Source organism: Cupressus sempervirens, chromosome 8 (assembly GCF_028749045.1).
Source record: "Cupressus sempervirens isolate cs-2001-9-10 chromosome 8, ASM2874904v1, whole genome shotgun sequence".
Lineage (NCBI taxonomy): Eukaryota > Viridiplantae > Streptophyta > Pinopsida > Cupressales > Cupressaceae > Cupressus > Cupressus sempervirens.
Genome location: NC_143125.1, coordinates 820,065,869 through 820,091,562, shown reverse-complemented (window position 1 = coordinate 820,091,562; position 25,694 = coordinate 820,065,869).

Sequence of the window (25,694 nt, the reverse complement as noted above, 5' to 3'; positions counted from 1 at the left end):
GTATTATTATTATTACTATACATATAATAATATTAATATTTAGTATTTATTTATATTATAATTATTATCCTAAAATAGTATAAATAGTATATCTTAAAATATTACGTTATATATACTAAAATATTACGTTATTATATAGATATATTAATAACATACATATTAATATAATAATATTTATAATATATATTATATTTAATAAAAATATTACATAGTTATATATATATATATTATAATATTATACATATTAATATAATAATATATAATACAAAGAGGGTCATCATTTAATGGGTCAAAGGGGGTCATAGGTCACCCTAGCACCCCCTTTGACCCATATGAATGATTTGACTATGTCCCTAGGGATCCTAGGACCCCTAGGGACATATGTCGTCGTTTAATGGGTCAAAGGGGGTCATACGTCACCTTATGACCTCTTTTGACCCATATGAACGACTCGACTATGTCCCTAGGAGTCCTAGGACCCCTAGGGACATATGTCATCATTTAATGGGTCAAAGAGGGTCATAGGTCACCCTATGACACCATTTGACCCATATAACATATTTGAATATGTCCCTTGGGGTCCGAGGACCCCTAGGGACATATGTCATCATTTAATGGGTCAAAGGAGGTCATAGGTCACCCTATGACCCCCTTTGACCCATATGAATGATTCGACTATGTCCTTAGGGGTCCTAGGACCCCTACAAGAATATGTCATCATTTAATGGGTCAAAGGGGGCCCTATGACCTCATTTGACCCATATGAACGATTCGACTATGTCCCTACGGGTCCTAGGACCCCTACGGACATATTTCATTGTTTAATGGGTCAAAGGGGGTCATAGGTCACCCTATGACCTCCTTTGACCCATATGAATGATTCGACTATGTCATCGTTCAATGGGTCAAAAAGGGTCATAGGTCACCCTATGACCTCTTTTGACCCGTATGAACGATTCGACTACGTCCCTAAGGGTCCTACGACCCCTAGGAACATATGTCATCGTTTAATGGGTCAAAGAGGGTCATAGGTCACCCTATGACCCCCTTTGAACCATAAGAACGATTCAAATATGTCCCTAGGGGTCCTAGGACCCCTAGGGACATATGTCATCGTTTAATGGGTCAAAGAGGGTCATAAGTCACCCTATGACCCCTTTTGACCCATAATACCCATTCGAATATGTCCCTAGGGGTCTTAGGACCTCTAGAGACATATATCATTGTTTAATGGGTCAAAGAGGGTCATAGGGTGACCTATGATCCCCTTTGACCTATATCAAAGATTTGAATATGTCCTTAGGCATCTTAGAAACCCTGAGGACATATGTCATCATTTAATGGGTTAAAGAGAGTCATAGGTTACCCTATGACCCCATTTGACCCATATTACCCATTCGAATATGTCCCTAGGGGTTCTAGGACCCCTAGGGACATATGCCATCATTTAATGGGTCAAAGGAGGTCATAGGTCACCCTATGACCCCCTTTGACCCATATGAATGATTCGAATATGTCCCTAGGGTCCTAGGACCCCTAGGGACATATGTCGTCGTTTAATGGGTCAAAGAGGGTCATAGGTCACCTTATGACCCCCTTTGACCCATATTACCTATTCGAATATGTCCCTTGCAGTCTGAGCACCCCTAAGGACATATGTCATCATTTAATGGGTCAAAGAGGGTCATAGGTCACCCTATGACCCCCTTTGACCCATATTACGCATTCAAAATATGTCCCTAGGGGTCTTAGGACCCCTAGAGACATATATCGTCGTTTAATGGGTCAAGAGGGTTATAGGTCAACCTATGACCCCCTTTGACCCATATGATCGATTCTAATATGTCCCTAGGGGTCTTAGGACCCCTAAGAACATATGTCATCATTTAATGGGGGTCAAAGAGGGTCATAAGTTACCCTATGACCCCATTTGACCCATATTACCCATTCGAATATGTCCCTAGGGGTCCTAGGACCCCAAAAGATATATGTCATCATTTAATGGGTCAAAGAGGGTCATAGGTCACCCAATGACCCCCTTTGACCCATATGAACGATTCGAATATGTCCCTAGGAGTCTGAGGACCCTTCGGGACACTCTTGACCCATATTACCCATTCGAATATGTCCCTAAGGGTTGTAGGACCCCTAGAGACATATGTCGTTGTTTAATGGGTCAAAGGGGGTTATAGGTCACCCTATGACCCTCTTTGACCCATATGAACGATTCGAATATGTCCGTAGAGGTCCTAGGACCCCTAAGAACATATGTCATCGTTTAATGGGTCAAAGAGGGTCAAAGGTTACCTTATGACCCCATTTGACCCGTATTACCTATTCGAATATGTCATTGGGGGTACTAAGACCCTTAGGGACATATGTCATCGTTTAATGGGTCAAAGAGGGTCATAAGTCACCCCATGATCCCCTTTTACCCATATGAATGATTCAAATATGTCCCTAGGGGTCGTAGGACCCCTAAGGACATATGTCGTCATTTAATGAGTGAAAAGGGGTCATAGGTCACCCTATGACCTCCTTTGACCCATATGAACGATTCAACTATGTCCCTAGGGATCATAGGACCCCTAGCAACATATGTCATCGTTTAATGGGACAAAGAGGGTTATAGGTCACCCAATGACCCCCTTTGACCCATATTATCTATTCGAATATGTCCCTAGGGGTCCTAGGACCCCTAGAGACATATATCATCGTTTAATAGGTCAAGAGGGTCATAGGTCACCCTATGAACCCCTTTGACCCATATGAACAATTCGAATATGTTACCCCTAGGGACATATGTCGTCGTTTAATCGGTCAATCCATTTGATCCATATTACCCATTTGAATATTTACTTAAATGTCCTAGGACCCCTAGAGACATATGTCATTGTTTAATGGGTCAAAGAGGGTCATAAGACACCCTATGACCCCCGTTGACCCATATGAACGATTCAAATATGTCCCTAGGGGTCCTAAGACCCCTAGGGACATATGTCGTCGTTTAATGCATCAAAGAGGGTCATAGGTCACCCTTTGACCCGCTTTGACCCATATGAACGATTCGAATATGTCCTTAGAGGTCCGAGGACTCTTAGGGACATATGTCATCGTTTAATGGGTCAAAGAGCGTCATAGGTCACTCTATGACCCCTTTTGACCCATATTACCCATTTGAATATGCCCCTAGGGGTCTTAGGACCCCTAGAGACATATGTCATCATTTAATGGGTCAAAGGGGGTCATAGGTCACCCTATGACCCCCTTTGACCCATATGAATGATTCGAAAATGTCCGTAGAGGTCCTAAGACCCCTAGGGACATATGTCATCGTTTAATGGGTCAAAGAGGGTCATAAGTTACTCTATGACCCCATTTGACCTATGTTACCCATTCGAATATGTCCTTAGGGGTCCTAGGACCCCTAGGGACATATGTCGTCGTTTAATAGGTCAAAGGGGGTCATAGGCTAGGACCCCTAGGAATATATTTGAATGAGTAATATGGGTCAAAGGGGGTCATAGGTCAGCCTATGACCCCCTTTTACCCATATGAATGATTCAAATATGTCCCTAGGGGTCCTAGGACCCCTATGGACATATGTTATTGTTTAATCGGTCAAATGGGGTCATAGGTCACCCTATGACCTCCTTTGACCCATATGAACGATTCAACTATGTCCCTAGGGGTCCTAGCACTCCTAGCGACATATGTCATCATTTAATACGTCAAAGAGGGTCATAGGTCACCCTATGACCCCTTTTTACCCATAATACCCATTCGAATATGTCCCTAGGGGTCTTAAGACCCTTAGAGACATATATCGATGTTTAATGGGTCAAAGAGGGTCATAGGTTGCCCTATGACCGCCGTTGACCCATATGAACGATTCGAATATGTCCCTAGGGGACCTAGGACCCCTAGGGACATATGTCGTCGTTAAATGGGTCAAAGGGGATGATAGGTCACCCTATGACCTCTTTTGACCCATGTGAATGATTTGACTTTGTCCCTAAGGCTCCTAGGACCCGTAGGGACATATGTCATTGTTTAATGAGTCAAAGAGGGTCATAGGTCACCCTATGATCCCCTTCGACCCATATGAACAATTCAAATATGTTCCTTGGGTCCTAAGACCTCATATGTCATCATTTAATGGGTCAAAGGGAGTCATAGGTCACCCTATGACCCCCTTTGACCCATATGAATGATTCAAATATGTCCCTATGAGTCCTAGGACCCCTAGGGACATATGTCATCGTTTAATGGGTCAAAGAGGGTCATAACTCACCCTATGACCCCCTTTGACCCATATTACCTATTTGAATATATGTCATCATTTAATGGATCACCTATGACTCCCTTTCACCCGTATGAATGATTTGACTATGTCCCTAGGGGTCCTAGGACCCCTAGGGACATATGTCATCATTTGATGGGTCAAAGAGGGTCATAGGTCACCCTATGACCTCCTTTGACCCATATGAATGATTTGACTATGTCGCTAGGGGTCCTAAAACCCCTAGGGACATATGTCATCGTTTAATGGGTCAGAGAGGGTCATAGGGTGACCTATGACCTCCTTTGACCCATTATACCCATTCGAATATGTCTCTAGGGGTCCTAGGACCCTTAGAGACATATATCACTGTTTCATGGGTCCAAGAGGGTCATAGGGTGACCTATGACCCCCTTCGACCCATATGAATGATTCGAATATATGTCATCATTTAATGGGTCAAAGAGGGTCATAGGTTACCCTATGACTCTATTTAACCCATATTACCCATTCGAATATGTCCCGAGGGGACATATGTCGTTGTTTAATAGGTCAAAAGGGGTCATAGGTCACCCTATGACCACCTTTGATCCATATGAACGATTCGAATATGTCTCTAGGGTCCTAGGACTCCTAGGGACATATGCCATCGTTTAATGGGTCAAAAAGGGTCATAGGTCACCCTATGACACCCTTTGACCCATATTACCCATTCAAATATGTCCCTTGGGGTCCGAGGACCCCTAGGGACATAGTTCGTAGTTTAATGGGTCAAAGAGGGTCATAGGTCACCCTATGAACCCCTTTAACCCATATTACACATTCGAATATGTCCTTAGGGGTCCTAGGACCCCTAGAGACATATATCGTCGTTTAATGGGTCAAGAGGGTCATAGGTCACCCTATGACCCCCTTTGACCCATATGAACGATTCGAATATGTCCCTAGCAGTCCTAGGACTTCTAGGGACATATGTCATCGTTTAATGGGTCAAAGAGGGTCATAGGTTACCCTATGACCCCATTTGACCCATATTACCTATTCGAATATGTCCCTAGGGGTCCTAGGACCCCTAGGGACATATGTCGTCATTTAATGGGTCAAATGGTGTCATAGGTCACCTTGTGGCCCCCTTTGACTCATATGAACGATTCAAACATGTCCCTAGGGGTCCTAAGACCCCTAGGGACATATGTCATCATTTAATGGGTCAAAGGGGGTCATAGGTCACCCTATGACCCCCTTTGACCCATATGAACGATTTGAATATGTCCTGAGGGGTCCGAGGACCCCTGGGGACATATGTCATCATTTAATGGGTTAAAAAGGGTCATAGGTTACCCTATGACCTCCTTTGACCCATATTACCCATTTGAATATGTCCCTAGGGGTCTGAGGACCCCTAGGGACATATGTCATCGTTTAATGAGTCAAAGAGGGTCATAGGTCACCCTATGACCCCCTTTGACCCATATTACCCATTCGAATATGTTCCTAGAGGTCCTAGGACCCCTAAAGACGTATATCATCATTTAATGGGTCAGAGAGGCTCATAGGTCACCCTATGACCCCCTTTGACCCATATAACCCATTCGAATATGTCTCTAGGGGTCCTAGGACCCTAGAGACATATATCATCGTTTAATGGGTCAAAGAGTGTCATAGGTCCCCCTTTGACCCATATGAACAATTCAACTATGTCCCTAGGGGTTGTAGGACCTGTAGGGACATATGTCATTGTTTAATGGGTTAAAGGGTGTCATAGGTCACCCTTTGACCCCCTTTGATCCATATGAATGATTGGAATATGTCCCTAGGGGTCCTAGGACCCCTAGGGACATATGTCGTCATTTAATGGGTCAAAGAGGGTCATAGGTCACCCTATGACCCCCTTTGACCCATATTGCCCATTCGAATATGTCCCTAGGGGTGCTAGGACCCCTAGGGACATATGTCATCATTTAATGGGTCAAAGGGGGTCATAGGTCATCCTATGACCCCCTTTGACCCATATGAACTATTTGACTATGTCCCTGGGGCTCCTAGGACCCCTAGGGACATATGTCGTCGTTTAATGGGTCAAAGGGGGTCATAGGTCACCCTATGACCCCCTTTGACCCATATGAACAATTTGACTATGTCCCTAGGGGTCATAGGACCCCTAGGGACATATGTCATCATTTAATGGGTCAAAGAGGGTCATAGGTCACCCTATAACCCCCTTTGACCCATAATACCCATTCGAATATGTCCCTAAGGGTCCTAGGACCCCTAGAGACATATATCGTCGTTTAATGGGGTCAAAGATGTTCTAGGTCACGCTATGACCCCCTTTGACTTTTATATATTAATAATATACATATATATTAATAATATACATATTAATATAATAATATATATATACATATACATATTACATTATTATATTTAATTAAAATATTACGTTATTATATAGATATATTAATAACATACATATTAATATAATAATATTTATAATATATATTATATTTAATAAAAATATTACTTTGTTATATATATATATTATATTATTATACATATTAATATAATAATATAGAATACGTATTTTGTATATATAAATTACGTTATTATATTTAGTAAAAATAATAATAATATATATTATATTTATAGATTGTAATAAGATTAACATAAGATATTATTATATATTAGTAGATTATATCTTGAATGTTTACATTACGTTATTATATATATAATATATTAAAATATGCCTTTACATATTAATATAAGTGAAATAATTTAAAAATAAAAAACTAGAATGTTTAAATCGAATTTCCCTCCAAAATTTGAAGATTTCTGAAATTTGACTACCGAGCCATATCGAATATCTGATGTCAAATCAGATATCCGATTTGAAATCGGATATCAAATTTCAAATCGGATATCAAATCAGGCTTGGTATTTACCAAGCCTACCTGGTCAACCCCAAAGACGTGTTTATAGAGAGTTTTAGTGATTCTCAGACTTTGGGTAGCCGTTTGACAATGTTATTTTGATAGAAATTGAATGAAACAAAATGGGTTTTTTAATATTGCTCTCTAGATTCCATCAATATAATTTCTATCAAATTCTGAGTTCGATAAGTATTTATTAGTTAATTATCAATGAAGATTATTGTAAAGTGCTGATTGACATACTGAATGAAAAATAGCTATACTTTCAAATGGTATAACATTTTTTAAATCTAAAAGTTGCATCACATTCTATACTTCACCTAGTATAAGAAAAAAATAAAATATAATAAATTTGATCAAATTTTCTATTAGTTAGGATGGTCAAACACGAGACTTTTTTTAATCCAAAAAAATTTTGGTAGAAAATTCATATTTAATTATTTATTTGGAATAAAAATATCAAAAAATATGCGTCACATCCGAGCATGAGTCTAGTTTTCATATCTATAATTATATTAAAAAAATATTATAATTTGATTTTGATTAAGGTGGTCAGACATACACCTACTTTTTATTTTCGCTCTAAAATTTTCTTAGTATTGCATTAAAATTCAAACTTTTGACCAATCAATTATTTTTTTCTCCTATAAGGCCTAGTAGTTTAGAAACCACATTCAATTTTCTACAAATTATTTTCTTACAAATTTTTGATATAAAGTCCATAACCACTTCAAAATTATGTGTCAAGTTGACATAAATCTAATTTGTTGATTTTTCACTGCCACTTAAGGCCATAGTTTGGTACAACATGATCTTGCACATACCCATAGAATAGCTATCATAAATCACCTTCAATCACTCCAACATATACTCCTACTTCTAAATGCATATTGGACCTAATGAAATGCAATCTAGGGAAAGAGTAGAGATGCACATGAAAGATGAAGTGGAATCCACCTTGACTGATAACCCTCCACTAAAATGGAATCTAGTAAGATATCACCAACTTCAAATACATCTACCCTACAATCCAATAGATACTAATTTACTATGTATGTTTAGCTCAGCTGTAGGAGACAATAAAAAAAACATTACAAATGTTGATCTCAAATGGAATTAAGACCATACAAGGCCTAGTTGTAGATATCAGTCAAATCCTCCATTTCATACAACCTCTCAATTCCTACACATTATTTAGAAATATAGGAGGAGAAGTTGCATAAAATTTTTGATCCTTGTATTAACTATGAAAGTTATATTTATAGGCCTTTATAAACCTAACCATTACAATTCATTATTACATTTCGGAGCATTGGAATCATTTAGAATAGGATAGACAAATAGTCATTTGTTATATAATCATACATTAGATAGAGAAGATGAAACTATAAAGATATGGCTAATAATGAGGCATCACATGATATTTCTAGCATGATCTTGGTGGTTGACCTTCCTCTTCAACACTTGACACCACCCATGGCCTTTGCAATCCTTGGATTTTCCTAACAAATGTTCAATCTTCCTTCTGGACCATCAAATGCATCTTCATATTCTAACTGAAACCCAAGTTTAAATTACCGTCATCGATATATCTTTCCTTATTTCCTGATGGGCTATTACAAATAAGTCTTTGTATGTCTAAAATGGAAATGCCTTTACCTTCTCCTAACATGTGGCACTTTTTATTTTTTTTACAGGCTTAAACCCTTTAGTGTGATGTCTTTCCTTTACCTTTTCCTAGGAGACCATTGATTATGGTCCCACTAAGACATGTGTCCAATGCTTATATTCTTCCTTTGGTTATTCTTCATGCATCTTTGAAAACAGAGAAAGTGACACATGTTGATATGCTTTTGATCAACAACTTCCATAAAATGAATATCTTTTATAATAGTAGAAACTCTAACCAACCTAAGAATCCCATTTAGACTACTTATTCTAATGCATTCCTTTTTGTGACCTGCAACTAAATCTGGTCCCACCATCTCCACGTGTTGAATGCTTACATTCTCACTTCAGTTATTTTTCATGCAACTTTATAAAGTGAGAAAGTGACATGTGTTGATTTAATCTTTGTTGGATAGTTATGATGCATTAATGATCTAGGTTACTATTCATAGTTTCACAACTTAAAAACCTTTAACTACATTGTTACCTACGATGATGTGATCATTGGTTAGAAGACTACTTCACCACCTTTGACTACTATTTTATGCTCTTCACTTCATCACAACTTAACTTTGAAAGTCTCATCATTTAACCCTGCAAAGTTGTGAATACATGCTTTCGATCCTTCAGAACCCTATCTTTAGGTTACTCTTAACTATGAACGATGATGTGATGAAGAACTTTCACCATGTCACCATTTTGACCTCAAGTCAAGTTTAATCGCATCCAATGATGTGATAGCCTTTGAGCTTTAACTATTATTTCATTCTTTGCATCCTTAGAACATGAAAAGTCTTAACTATTTTGCCACCCACTATGTTGTGGCAATCATCTTGAGATTATCTGTCACCTTATGCACAACTTCACAACTTAATATTTTAATTCCTCTTTTAATTGTGTGATGTTGTGATGACTGTGCATTTAACCACCTAGGTCACTTTTCACATCTTCATGACTTATCTTTCATCATATGGAATATAAGTTGTGATGTTGTCAATTAGGGATTATGACTACTTCACAACATAAAGTTGATAGTTTAGTGGGTTGCTTGTGATGGTGCAAAAACCTTTGATCTGATCCTCATCTGATGGTTAGGAATCCATCTCCAAGAGAAATTGACCTTTCAACTAGTGACATGGAGATTTTGATGCATTCTACGCTGTTGATTTGAATTCTATCTTTACTCTTGCCACCTTTGACCAGGGTTTTCACCATTGATAGATATTTGAGCTCTTCTTCTATATCAAATTCAAATTCTCTTCATTCTAATTTGTTTCAATGATCTACATCATATCCTTTGGCGTTGACATCAATTTTCTCTACTACCTTTTGCTTTGAATATAGGTGTGATCTTCTTTTCAAATGCATCATATCTTCACCATGAACACTTGATTAGAGAATTAGGGTTTTAGAACAACTTCCCTCTCATCTAAGAAATCCATAGGCTTACCCTCCCTTTCTTAATCACCTAATATGAATGAATGCATTAGACTATTTTTGAATGCCCAACAAGGTGCACACAAAGGGATATATGAGAGGAGAATTTTGTTAAGGGAAATCTAGACATAGACAGGGCATCACATTACTTCAACCCTAATCCTAGAAGTTGGAAAAATATAGGGTAACTAGAAGTGCTCTAGAAGCTAGCTCTAACTTGGGGACTTAGGAATGTGAGTGCTTAAGAAGGGACCTAGATATCTCATGGTTTTGCAAAGAACTTGGAAAAAATACATGCACAATAATAGACTACCTACTTCCTTTATTACATAAAATACCAAATAGAAAATATCAGTGCCTTAGTCCATTGGGTTGTAGAGTCTTAAATAACATAGGGAGATGCTATGCATTTGGGTGGTGGGGATGTGGGGTAGTCAAACACAAAGAAAGAAACACACAAAGCAGGGAAGGAAGGAAAGACAACTGTACTATAAAACACGAAAACACACAACTAAAACAAACTATATACAAAGGTGGAATAAATCTCACCTTAAAAACTAATAACATAAGTTACTTATATGAGTCCACTTACTGGTTGACTGAAGTGGGATCCCTTCCTCCACAATTGATTTTGTTCTCTAAGTAGGATTCCTACTTGTAGCAGTAGCAACAACATGGAAACTCCACATGATTTTTTTATTATATGCACTAGATGGATATATATCCATTCAGGTGAAAACAACCATGCCTGATTATAGATTACTTCATCCTCCTTAATTTCTCTTATAGTCTACTTCTAATAATCTTCTAGGAGAAAGCTTAAGTAGACTAGAGTAGTACGTGACTGAATTAATTAAATCAACAAAATCTAATTAATAAGTGTAAATAAAAAATTATTCTAACACCCCCCTTAAGCGCAGCTTAGGAGGTAAGCTAACCTAGCAAAGCTATGAAAGCAAGAAAATGGGTCCCATCAACAAGGCCTGATTAGGTACCCAAAAATAAGGAAATCTCTGTAAATCAGAGACAAAGGAGAAAATTGAGTGGGAAAAACCCTTCTCCAAAATGAGATAGAACGAACATGTTGAAAAAACATGAAGGAAGGAAGGCCTCAACAAGACCCCCCAAGGATGACTTCTGTAACCCCAAGCATAGATCGCAAATGAAGATAGCAAGGTGATGCAAATGACTTGGTGAAGATGTTGACAACCTAGGCATCAGTGGGAATATACTCCAAAGAGAGAACACCATCCTAGATCAGCTGATGGATGAAATGCATATGATGCTTAGTGTGTTTAGTGCGCTATGCTCCATCGGGTTGCAAGAAATATGAATAACACTCTGATTATCACACCACAGAATAGTGGTATGATTAAGAGGAAAACCAAACTCAATCATCAACTACTAAAGCCACAAAATCTCTTGACTAGCAAGCATTGTTTCTCTATACTCAACCTCTGTAGATGAAAGTGCATGAGCATGCTACTTCTTACATGACCATGTGATAAGACCAGAGCCAAGAGAAGAAAAAAAGCCAAAAGTAGAATTTTGATCATCAACATTATTGGCCTAATTTGAGTCAGTGTACCCAATAATATGAGGAGCCCCTAATGTGTAATGAATGCCATACATAAGTGTGCCCTAAATGTATCTCAAAATATGCTTGGCAGCTTGCTGATGACTCTCATGAGGTTCATGTGATAATTGAGAGAAAAAACCAATTAAAAATGAGAGATCAAGATGAGTGTGAGTCAAGTACAACAAGTTGCCAACCAATTTCTAGTACAATGTGGGATCCATTGAAGGTGAAGTGCAGGAGGTAGACAAATTAACACCCAACTGAAAAGGTGTGGGAGTAGGCTTGCAATCAAACATGTCAAAGCATCGATGCATGTCAAGAGCATAATTCTACTAGTAAACAATGATTCTAGTAGAGGACTCAACAATCTATAGACCAAGAAAATAGTGTAACAAACCAAGATCAATCATCTTAAACTAGTCCATCAAGGGTCACTAAATATTTTGAATCATAGAAGATGAGCTATCTATTAGAACGAGATTATCAACATATAGTACAAGGATCAGAACCTCAGCCTTAAGACATTGAATGTGGATTGTAGGATCAGAATGGCAGTTTGTGAATCTTGTAAAAAAAGCATAAAAGAGTCCATCTTCTCATACCAATCCCAAGGGGCCTATTTGGGACCATACAATGAGCATTGAAGTCTACAAACCAAGGAGGAATCCTACACAAATTCCTAAGTTTTCTCCATGTAAATCTCCTCAGTAAGATCATTGTACAAGAATGCACTCTTCGCATCCATCTAAAAAATGGGCCATCCTTGTGAAGTTGCGAGGGATAAGACAAGGTGAATAGAGTTCATCTTGGTGATAGGGGAAAATGTCTTAGTGTAATCAATACCCTCAACCTGAAAAAAAACCCTTCACAACAAGATGAGCCTTGTACTTATCAATCGAACCATCAGTAGCAAACTTAGTAAGATATAACCATTTTCATTGCACTAACTTTCTTCCCTTAAGAAGAGTACAAAGATTCAAAGTATGATTCTTCATCAAAGAAGAATACCCCTCCTCCATTGTACTATCCCACTCAGAATGTCTTGTCACTACTGCAAATGTCTAAGGATCATCACAAATAGCATGATTGTAAAGACTAGAACCCAAAGTATGAGATCGGGTGCAATCAGAAGTGGAAAGGTCACCAACTAGAGATCCTATATCCTCAACTATAGCTCAAGCCCATTTAGGCATTTTGGGAGGATCTTGTGATAGAGGTAAATGGGACTCACCAAGATCATCATCCTCATCATCTAGAAAAGAGACTAGAAAGGATGAGGAAGTAGTGGTAAGTGAAGTAGACTCTGAAGACAGGGTATCTACTATAGAAAGACACTCATCAAAATGGACATCACATCAAAATAGGACCTCTCTAGAATCAAGATCAAACAACCTGTAGACCTTAACATCCTTGTAGTAGCCAACAAAAATGAGGTGTCAGATCTTCCACTCCATTGCTCTCCTCTAAGCATCCGGTACAAATGCCCATGCTTCACTACCAAAAACTTGAAATGAAGATACATGAGGTTAGACATGAGACCAAGCCTCCTCAGGAGTCATATGTTGAACAACCTTGTGAGGCATTTGATTCTGAATATAGTTGGCACAATTGACTGCCTCTGCCCAAAAGGAAAAATTGATGGACCTAGACTAAATCATACAATTAGTCATCTCTTGAAGTGTTATATTCTTTCTCTTTGCCACACCATTTTGCTAAGGGGTGTAGGGCACTAAAAACTGATGTTGAACACCATGTTTAGAGAAAAAAATCCCTAAAAGCTTGGTTCACATACTCCCCCCATTATCTGTGTGTATCCACCGAATAGAAAGACTAGACTACTTCTCTACAAATGTATTGAGGACTTGAAATAAATGAAAGACATCAGACTTGTACTTCAAATAGTACACCCATGTGCATCTAGAGAAGTCATCAATGAAAGTAAGCACATATCTGGCACCAAAAAAAGGAGTGGGAAATGACATGAGGTCACTATGAATCAACTTCAATGGTGCCAAAGCACAAGTGGCTTGTCCATGTGGAAAAGGATTCCTATTTTTTTTTCCAAGAGCACAACCCTGACAAACACCATTTGTGTAGGAAATTTGGGGAAACCCAAGAACAAGTTCCTATGTGCTCATTCGCTAAAGTTATCTAGAATTGACATGGCCCAAAATTTCATGCCAAAGTTTGCTTATTGAATCTATATGTGGTACAAGAAAAGAACCTATGTCATTAGAAGACTCAAATCTATAGAGCTGAGATGTAGAGTCAACACTCCTAGCAACCACAATCAACTCAGAATCAAGTAAGTCTTGAATAACCACATCATGTGGTGAGAACTCAACTATCTTACTAGAGCTAGAGTGGAAAATTTGATAAATAAACAATAGGTTTTTCAAGATGTTAGGGACACAATGAACATCCTAAAGAGAACCCCCAGCTAATGCAACGGAACTAGAACCCACAACTAAAAGATGTGATGAGTTCCCAACAACAATATGTGAAGTAGCACAAGGAGCAAGTGAGGTGACCAACTACTGAGTGTTTTTCATATGGTGAGAGGCATTTGGATCAAGAATCTCGTAGGCCAAAAATTCATAGCTCATGTAGTAAGAGAGTGACCTTTTCCTTCAGGGGATGAAGACTTAGGAGCTTAAATGTGATGCTCCTGCATGGCTTCCTCTAAAGCCTCCAAATGTTTCCAACACCTATAAATGGGACGTCCATTCTTTCCCCCAAAACTACAAGTCTTAGTTATTTTCTTCTTAGTCTTGGAGGTAGACTTAGTAGACTTCAAAGAAGATTTACCCTTGGAAGGGTTAGCTGGAGGTTTGGAATTAGTTTTTGGTGTATCTTTTCTTAGTTTGGCTTTCTATTTTGGTTTCCCCTAAGAAGTATAAGTAACCAATGCTTGGTTGGAAGAGCTAGAGGCATCAACCTATTAGATCTTTGCCTGTTCCCATGTCAACTAATCATAAAATGTCTTAAAAGAAGGCATCTAATGTCTGTTACTATAGAACATGGAAGAAAAGATCTGATACAACCCTTGCAACTTTGAGAGTATCAAAAAAATACACTCATCATCTATTTTGATTTTCCCACATCCCTACAAAACTGTACGCAGAGATTTGAACTTCATCAAGAAGTCCTCAACGGTGGGGAAGCTAGTGGGTGTCATAGAAGTCAACTCTACATCAAGCTATAGTGCCTAGAACTCATTCACTATGCCAAACAAGTTTTGAAACTTGGTCCAAATAGCTTGAGGAGTGGTCAAACCATCTAGGTGAAACATGAGACTTATTAGAGGTGTTCAATGCAATCAATCCCATGGCTTCATCCATTTTGTTCCTATGTTAAAGAACCTCAAAAGGGCACTACAGGATAGGCTAATTCTCATCCATACATGACCATGAGCCATGTGACATAAGAAGTCAAGTCATGTGTGCTTTACAATTGTGATAGTCGTGTGGCGTTAGCCAGGCCACAGAGTGGTCTAACATTGAGAGAAGAAGACCAAAGTAGACGGGTCAATTTTAAAGTAAATTAAAAAGAAGAAAATGCTTCCCCCCACAATGTATAAATATATCCCTTGAAAACACAAGAAACAACTACTAAAAACACAAAAACTTAGAAAAAAACTTGGACACTAGATGTCGAGAGGGAGGAAACTAAAGCCTCTACTACAATGCCAAAATAGGAGCTCAAATGACTTTGAAACAAAAAGAAACCTACCTCATCATCTCCACCTTGGAGCCAGCTTTTTGTAACTTCTTTCAGATCAAAAAAAGACCTCTATATACTTAAGTTATGGCCAAAAAATAAATTGCTCCTCCAAAATTGAGCTCATTAGAAAAATATAGTCACGGGAAAAAAATTAATGGTTGTATGGCTGTTAATAGCCCATTATAGGAAAAAAATATAGCTATCAAAAAATAATATCAACAATCAGAATATGATGTCAGATGTTCAAAAAATGACGTTAGTAGGGGCAAAAGTCATTGGTAGAAATGATGACATCAATAGTCTGAAAATGATATCACTTCATGTAAAAGTGACATCACCTATTACAAAGGTGATGCCAGCTCATTGGTATCCTACATCAGTAATTGAGTGGTGGTTGAGCAAAGTGGCACCAGCGGCAGTGGTTGTTGGGTGGTGTTGTGCTAGTGAAGGTGGCTAGAGGATGGCCTATCGATGGTAGTGGGGTGCGGGCCATGTCGCAGTAGTGCATCAGCTATAGCAGAGTGCTGGCTGGGCATGGGCAACACTCTAGTAGTGGTGAGGTAGTGCCTAGGTGGCCACTCAGTGGAGCAACCAAAAAATATTAATTTTTTATTTTTTTCTTGATATTCGCATCCATATGGCCTCTTGGGAGGCTGAAATTTTTTCCTAGAAGCTACAATGTCCAAAAATCACAAATGTTATATATTTTTTACTATACCAAGCTTTCTAAGCATGATGGTAACATCCATTTTTTCCTAAAGTGCACCAAAAAATTGCATCTCCTCCTCATTGAAGAAAAAACCTCAAAAAAGTGGGGGTTTCTGACTCTGAATTATGGCTTCAAAATCTTCAAATTAGGAAGTAGCAGGGACATTTTGATACCATGTAGAAGTAGTAAAATCCAACTTCATAGATCACCAAGAACACCTACATGCAAGTAAGAGAAACCAGAGAATGAAAAAGCAGAGCTTGGAAAATCTCAATGGTTTGAGAGCAAAATTGTATTCCAAGTTATGAAAAGCAAAAAGTACAAAAGTTCAACTTTAAAGGTGAGCAAAACCCTAAAGGGAAAGAAAACTAGGTTTACACATTATAATTAATATTAAATATTAATTATATGCATCTAAGAGAAAGCTTAAGTAGACTAGAGTAATAAATAACTTAATTAATTAAATTAATTTGATCTAATTAATAAGCATAAACAAATAATTACTCTAACAATTAGCACTCATTTCTAGACAAATAAGTTTGGAGGAGCCAATTTTCAAAAAGAGGGTTTTCGAAGGAAAAGGAAGATTCTTGCATGCTTGTGCATTCATTGTTTTAGCATTAGCTCTAGGTAGGATCTTGTGGGTTTGTGCATTAGTTTCTCATTCTTCAAATTCCTATCTTCTCCATGTCTATTGTGTTTCAATTTTCAAAAATTCTCTAGGTTGAAACCCTTGTTTGAGAAAATTGATTTCCATTGTAGAATTGTCTGTGATTTAATTTAAAAACCTTTAGTAAATATTGAACTTTAGGGTTTTCAAAATGTAATGAATTATGAAATTCACTTTTGTATGAACTCTTTTTTATGATGTGTGACTTTACTGTTGGGTGTTGGGTTGACTTAGCTTTGACCAATCAGGTTGTTTTACTATAGGCTTGGGAGTTCTATTTTGTGATGTCATGATGATGTTTTGATCTCAATATTTTAAACTCAACCATGGTAATGTGTCTAGTATGCTCTATGAGGTGTTTTGATCTATTGATTGTTATTGCTTTCTAGTATTCTTGTGTGAAATTGAGGTGCATGATGTGACCTATCTGATATAACCTTTGAGTCTTCAATCAATCATATTTGGATTACTTCCCTGTCACTTGAATAGGATTGAGGTGTTTGTATGATTTGTTCATGGCGATGTCATGTTATGACATGGTTTGGTTTGTGTATACCTGATTTTGGGATCAGTCCTATTAGGATGATCATTTTGGTGGAATCCATGATTATGATCAATGATTTTTGGTACTTGTTAGTTGCCTGTTTAAGAACTAATGTATGGTATGTGATCTTTTGTGATATTTTTATTTTACTAAGCTTAGGATAGGTTATCTATATGTCATGTTGGGAAGTGGCTTGCAATGGAGGCTGAGGCCCTAAAGAGGCTGACGGGTAACCCATTGTAAGTTGTTTAATAAGTGATAACATTTCATTAAATGGGTTTAAAATGAATTAATAACAGTCATTATTTTTCTCCCCAATGCCTTGAGTGCTAGTACAGGCTAGAATGGGAGTAGAGAGGATGCTTGGTTGTGACCTTGCATCATTAGTATACCTTGTCACTAGTGCTTCATAGAGTCACTAGGGGGCAGAAGGATTAAAAGACTAGTTGGGTAACCTTAGATTTGGTTCACATGCAATAATAATTGCCTACATGCATAGTAGATTTCTTGCATGTCGTTGTTGCCTCTAGATTTAGATGTCATTTGTATCCTGGTACCTTTGAGTTAGATTGCTTTTAGGTTTTTCCTTGACTTAGATGTTGAATTTCATTATTGAGTTTGTTATCCTATTTGGGACTTGAGACTATCTCCTCAGCATGGTGGGAGTGGACCTTTTTGGGTTCCATGAGGTTGGGTGGTAGTGCTTTTTCTTATACCATTGAGATCTAACCTTCGGATGTCATTGTTGGATGTGTTTGTATAGATGTTCCTTTCTATTTGTCCTTGTATTCCTATCATGGATGGTTGTACTATTGTATCATATTTGTTTTCATTAGATCTTAAGAGATGATGCAATTTATTTTATGATGTATATTATTTCAGCCTTTCATACCCTATGACCTGTATAGTGGATGGTTGTGCATTATGTTTATTGTCAAGTGGTATCATATATGATTTTATATTGTTTAAATGGATTCATATTGGTATATTATTATTTGATGTGGATTTATTATATATTAGATTTATTATTAATTAAACTTAAATGTGACTCAACATCTTGGGATCCTTAAGAATTGTAACCTATTTTATGGTATGTGTTTATGTGAATGTTAATTGCTTTCGCTATGTCATAACTATTGTTGTTAAGTTATTATATTTAACTTTAAAAGAAAAATATTTGGCAAACTTAGTAAAACTTCAGGTTAGCTCTTTTGGATCCATTGGGGGAGGCATTACAATTTCAAACATTGTTTTTTCATTGATGTCAAACCTACTACTTGTTGGTAAGATAACCGCTTTGTTTATTTGAGTGAGATCATTTATTTGATTGATGGGGAGAATTTTATCAAATGAGATAACAAAAGAACCTAGAGAAAAGGTTGGTTTATGGTATGTGAAAGGGAGTGCAAAGATCAGTTAAGACAATGATGATATAGTGCATTGATTATCTACTTAAGTTTGCAAAGGTTTGATACACTAACAAAGTTTAGAAGAACAAGTAAGAAGAATTGAGTCTACCAAGCTCAACTAAATGGATAGTAGGTGTTGAACAAAGTTAGTGCAAGCCAAGTAGAAAATTAGTTGGAGCCAACCAAAGTCAAATTTCAGTGTATGCCAAGTGATACAATGTAAGACGAGTAAAGTTTGGTTGATGCTGAGCACTAGTAAACTTTAGTGTTTTCTAAGTGATCTAATTGAAGACAAGTGGAAGAACAATATGGAAGTTGTTGAGTGTCAGTATTCATGTTAAATTATGGATTTGATGAATTTGAGATGACTATTTTATTTTCTTGAACTTTGTAAAGTGTGTGGAAGATAACTATGGTGAGTTGGTGGCACAAAATTTATGGTAAACTATTTTGAGGTGACTTCAAAGAGGATTGAAGGAGAAGTTCCTAGAAGGGAATAAAATGAAAAGGTGGGTAGATTCATTGAATCCTACCTAATCCTACCTAACCCTAAAATGTATGATGGATGATGAACAAAAGAAGATATTAGTTTTCTATTTATAGAGATGGCTGGTCAGAAGCAAGATTGATCAATGTTGGAGAACCTAAGTTAGACAAGAGGTCTAAGGTATTGCTTCATCAAAGACCGAATAGAAGAGGCTACTGTTGGCAAGGAAAGAAAGAAGGCTTAAGGGTATGGATTCTTGAAGGGTGAACAAGCTATTAGAGCTGAAGTGTGTGAAAGCCAAGTAGGATGGAGGACTGAAACAAAGATTTGTAATCTGAAATTAAGTTGTAAGTTGTTACCAAATCAAGCCTTACTATCACTTTTTAATCATTGTACTAGTCTAGGGTAAATCCTTTGGATTAAGGTTGACCTAACAATCAATTGTAAATCTTTTATCTAGGAGACATTACAAGTCAATGATCTAAAGTCCTCTAAAAAAGCTCACTCCTAACAAGGTGATTGAAATCCTCTAACCAGGTCACACTTAACAATGTGTATTGTAACCTTTAACAAGGTTGGGCATTCACAAGGCATCACTTCAGAAGAGTGAGAATGAGTAGCATATTACTACTAGTTTTATTCCAAATTGGGTTTCCGTGTAAAATCATTGTGTCAAATGTATTATTGAATCTATTATGTTTCATGCTTACATTCTTGCAAAGTTGATTTGATAGTAACCTACATGTTTAAGTGATTACATGATTTAATGGATGCATGTATAATAAATATGTTTTATGGATATGGATTCTCTAAGATGTGAAAATTTTTATTTGTACATATGGACCTTGTATAACTAATTCGCCCCCCCTCTTAGTTATTCTAAAGAATTCCAACTATTGGTATCAGGAGGATATTCTTAAGAGGACTAGTTTGAAGATACTAGAAGCAAAAGATCAAGATGTCAAAAAGAAAAGTACCCAAGCTTAACAAGGGCAACTTTCCTATGTGGAAAAGTCTAATGAAGCTACACCTAGGAGGTCTTGGAGACCATGCACAATCTACAAATTGATATTGAGCATGTTGATCCTATTGGAGCTCTAAGTGCTGAAGATTTAAAAAAGAAGAAAGAACACAATCAAGAAATGTTGGAGATTGCCTTTGCCCTAAGTTATACTGAGTTTGATGACATCAAGGGTTGTGACAGTGCAAAGAATATGTGGGATGCTCTTCACACCATCTATGGAGGTGATACAAATGTATTGAGAACCAAATCTAAAAGTCTTAGAGGTAAGTTCAATGATATGAGAATGCAAGAAGGTGAGAATGTTGCTCAATATTGCTCTAGGATAAAAAAATGTTGTTAATGCTATAAGAGGATCTACTGGTAAGATAGATGATGAGACAGTACTAACAAAAGTTTTGAGAGCACCGATGCCCATCTATGCTATTAGATTTTCTACAATAAAAGAACTAAGATGTAGACCAAGTTCTAATCTAACTCTTGAAGGTCTACTAGGTAGGCTCACTGCTTTTGAGCTATCTAATTTTGATAACTTCAAATCTAACAATGTTGAATCTACTTTCAAAGCTAAGCTGTCATTAAAGGAACCTAATGAGAAGAAGGGAAAAAAAAAGTAAAATATGTTTCCAGTGATAGTGATATAGATGAGGAGGATGTAGAACAACTTGAAGAACTTCTAGCAAGGAGATTTCATAGAGGTAAAGGAAAATTCAAAGGTAAGTTACATATAATGTGTTTTAATTGCAATGAGGTTGGTCATATTGCTACTAGATGTCCAAGGTGGAAGAACTATAGAGGTGGAGACAAGTACACAAGTAGAAGAGATGAGGACAACAAAGGTTACAAAGACAAAGGCAAGAAATCTTGCTACATTGTAGAAGAGGAAACCAAAGATGGATCCGACGATCATGATGATGAAGTGGTGTATGTTGCAATGAAGGATGATTTTGATGAGGATGAGGCAATTGAACTAGTGTCTTGTATGAACAAGAATGATAGATGGATCATTGATAGAGGGTGTTCACATTACATGATTGGAGATAAAAGTAAGTTCATTACCTTGAATTATTATGATGGGAATAGTGCAAGGTTTGGTAATGATACACCTTATGTGATAAAAGGAAAGGTTCTATCCAACTCATAGAAAAGATTTTATGTGATAATGCTTATTATGTTGAAGGACTTAACTATAATTTGTTGAGTGTGTCACAACTAAATAGTTCAGGTTGCAAGGTTGAGTTTGAGAACAAGATTGCTAAGATATATGATACTAATGGAAAAATAATGGGAAAAGGTGATGAAACTAGAGGTAATCTATTCTATCTTGATATGGATGATGCTACTTCTCTAGTTGTATAATTTGATGATGTGTGATTATAGTACAAGAGGTTATGTCATGTTAATTTTGATTACTTGGTTAGTATCAGTAACATGAAAAGAGTCAAAGGATTGCCTAAGTTAAAGAAACTTGATAATATAATTTGCAAACAATGTTTGTTAGGAAAAAAATGAAAAAGTCTAGTTTTAAGAGTAAGACTTACACCTCTAAATGAATTTTGGAGATTGTTCATACTAACTTGTGTGGAACAATTGATGTGCAAAGCTACAAATGTGATAAGTACATTATGTTATTTGTTGACGACTATTCTAGGATGATGATAGTTATGTTTCTAAAATAAAAATTTCATACTTTCCAAATGTTTAAGTGGTACTTAGCAAGAGTTGAGAAGAAAATAGTTAAAAGTCTAAAATGTTTGAGATCTAACAGAGAGGATAATTTACATCAAATGAGTTTAAGATATTTTGTAATGATAGAGGAATCAAAAGGAAAATATATGCTCCTAGAACCCCTCCATAAAATGGAACTCCTAAAAGGAGGAATAGATCTGTAATGGATTCTACTAGGACACTCATGATGGAGAAAATGTTTCTTTAAAATACTAGAGAGAGGTTGTAAGTACAACCATCTATACCTTGAACTATTATCAAGTCAAGAAAGGTACTCACTCAACACCTTTTGTACTATGGTATGGATACTCACCCAATGTAAAATATTTTAAGGTATTTGAAAGCAAGTGTTATATTCTAAAAGATTTTAGAAATGTAAATTAGATGAAAAAAGTGAAGAAGGTATATTCCTTAGCTATTCCATAAGAAGTAAAGCTTATAAGTGTTTAAATACTAACACTAACAAAGTTGTGGAAAGTGTAAATGTAAAATTTGATGAATATACAGAAGTATATGAGGCTGAACCTATGAAGGAACCAAAGGAATACAAATCATTTGTATAATTTTATGAAAATATGCCTAATGATGAAGATGTTGTAAATCAAGTTGCAAATCAATGAAAAGTTTCAATGACTACTGAGTCACATACTATGAATGTCAAGTTGCATTCAGAAACCAAGCTACAATCAGATACTGAGTTACATAATGAAGTTGAGGAATATTATAATTTTGAGATTAGTATACATGAAAGAGATGTTGAATTACCTAATAGAGAAGTACATAGTGATTCAAAAATTGAGAGACCAAATGAGGATAACAAAGTAGAACCAAGATTGTCAAAGTATGTCAAGAGACATCACCCTACTCCACAAATTATTGGAGATAAAGATGAAAGACCAATCACAAGGAACAAGTTGAGAAATGATACATGTTTTCTTAGCATGCATGAATCTAAAATAGTGAAAGATGCCTTAGAAGATGTATACTAGAGTAAACCCATAAAAGAAGAGATTGAACAAATTGAGAAAAATAATGCATAGACTGTAGTTCCTAAACTAGAAGATAAAAATGTGATTGGCATCAAGTGGGTTTACAGAAAAAAGTTAGATGAAAATAGTGAAGTCACAAGGAATAATGAAATATTAGTCTACAAGGGTGACATAGTGCAAGGTAGGAGAATCCCCAGAGGAGATATCCTAGACCCCAACTATATAACCATGTAGTGGAAACACAACAAGAAGAAGCAACAATGCAAGATTTGATACCAAACCATAATAATATATTCATAAAATATAACTGATTACATGCAATGTGCCAAGCTATAAGGCCTTCTCGATTATGGCCAGATACAAAGCAAGTAATAGTTCTGAAAGATCCCTCAAGATCCAATCCAAACCCTAGCTAGTCTAAATCCACACTCTGGTAGAAAACCCCAACGAAGATCTCAACTCATGCTCTCAAGCCCACCAAGCTATCTCCTATTTTTCCAAGCTGCAGCTACTAGCCCTTCTCAAAATTCACTCCAAGATCCAAGTATAGACTACCTCACATTCAACACTCTATCCATACATTCACATCTCCATCACAATCTTGTTGTAAACTAGCTCACCTTTGGCGCTTTGTCCACAGACTCAGGAAAACTTGCTCTTCAGCTACTCTCCACCTATCCAAGATGGATGATTAATGCCTAAAGACTCCCCCCCAACCCTTATACCAATCTAAGAAAAAAGTCAGCCTAGAACACAAATTAAATACAAATACATAAATTAAATGCCAAAGTTGGCCTCCTGCAACAATTAAATTCCCAAAATTGATGTCTTAGTAAAATTGCGATATCTCCTAGCTCTGAATGAATTAGAACTCGAGCTTTGAACCGTAGGTAGAAAGCTAGGCCATCTTCAATCTTAAAAAATTTCATCCTTTAATTAATTATAGAATATTAGTTATTTAGCCTAAAACAAGAACCAAATTCCTAAGCAAGGACAAACTCCTCCCAGACCATGCTGAGCAACCAAAGACCATGCCGAGTAACCAAGACCATACTGAGTAATCAAGACCATGCCAAGCAACCAAAGACCATGTTGAGTAACCAAGGCCATGCCCAGTAACCAAGACCATGCCAAGTAGCCAAGAACATGTCAAGCTCCATAGACCATGCTGAGCTCGAAGACCATGCTAAGTAACCAAGCCCATGCTGAGCAACCAAGACCATGTCGAGCTCCATAGACCATGCCGAGCTCCAAAGACCATGCCGAGTCCTATAGAGATTACCAAGCTCCTAGATCATGCCGAGCACCAATCCTTATTTGATCGATACCAGTCCAAATACCCTCCAAAGTAACTGCTAAGCCTCCTCCCATGAACTCCATAGTAGTCACCAAGCAAACCCAAGATGCTCTTGCATCAGACTCCCTAGGTAAATAGAAAAGTGTGTCCCACACTTTGATGCCTAAAGAAAGTGCAACAACCATCTTCATCTTCATCAAAGGCTTCCACTCCAATAGGGACAAGAAAACCAATCTACACACCATCCACATCCACATCATTCTATCAAACACCAAAATCTCATCCAACCAATCATCATGCTCGCTCCCAGGAACAAATTGAACATAATGCTTCATCAATAAACCCTTATCCACATCAACAACTACTGAATCCACACTAGCAACAACAAATCCCGCATAAGTAGAAATATGAAGATCTCCATCAACACATGCAAAACTCTCAACCCCAACAATCTCATTACTCACAACAAGATGCTCTACAACACACAACTCACCACCAATAGCAACCAGATCATCCATGACCAAGCACTCTACAATTTCCATGTCAAACTCAACCAACTAATCATGAACACCAATATCCATCCTAGCATCAACAAGGTTAAGAATATCTTTAGCAACAACCTCTAGCTGCCCTACAAGTTCTGTATTAGACTCCACATTCTAATCAACAAAACCAACCTCTTCCACCTTGACCTTTTTATGCCATCTTCTCTCATGAACAAGTCTCTTAACTGGCCAAACAACTCTCTTCTGGCTTAGTAGACTCCAACTCCACAAATAGCTATGGAATTCCTTCCTCACCTCATCCTTAACATGATCAGCTAAGCTAGCTTCAAATTGAGTAGCCATCTCAGAAAACCTCCTCTCCACCACATCAAACCTCCTCTCTACAACATCACAAAGATTTTTAATCATCTCAATGTCCAATCCTCTTAGGGCCATCTCCCAAGATCTTCGCAAACCCTCTACAACAAATCCACCAGTAGAATCTACCTCTTCAACCCAAGTCCTGGTGCAAACTACCTCAGCTTTGGCAATCTGTCTACACACTCAGGAAAAACCTTTGCTTTGATACCACCTGACGTAGTGCAAGGTAGGAGAATCCCTAGAGGAGATATCCTAGCCCCCAACTATATAACCATGCAGTGGAAACACAACAAAAAGAAGCAACAATGCAAGATCTGATACCAAATCATAATAATATATTCATAAAATATAACTG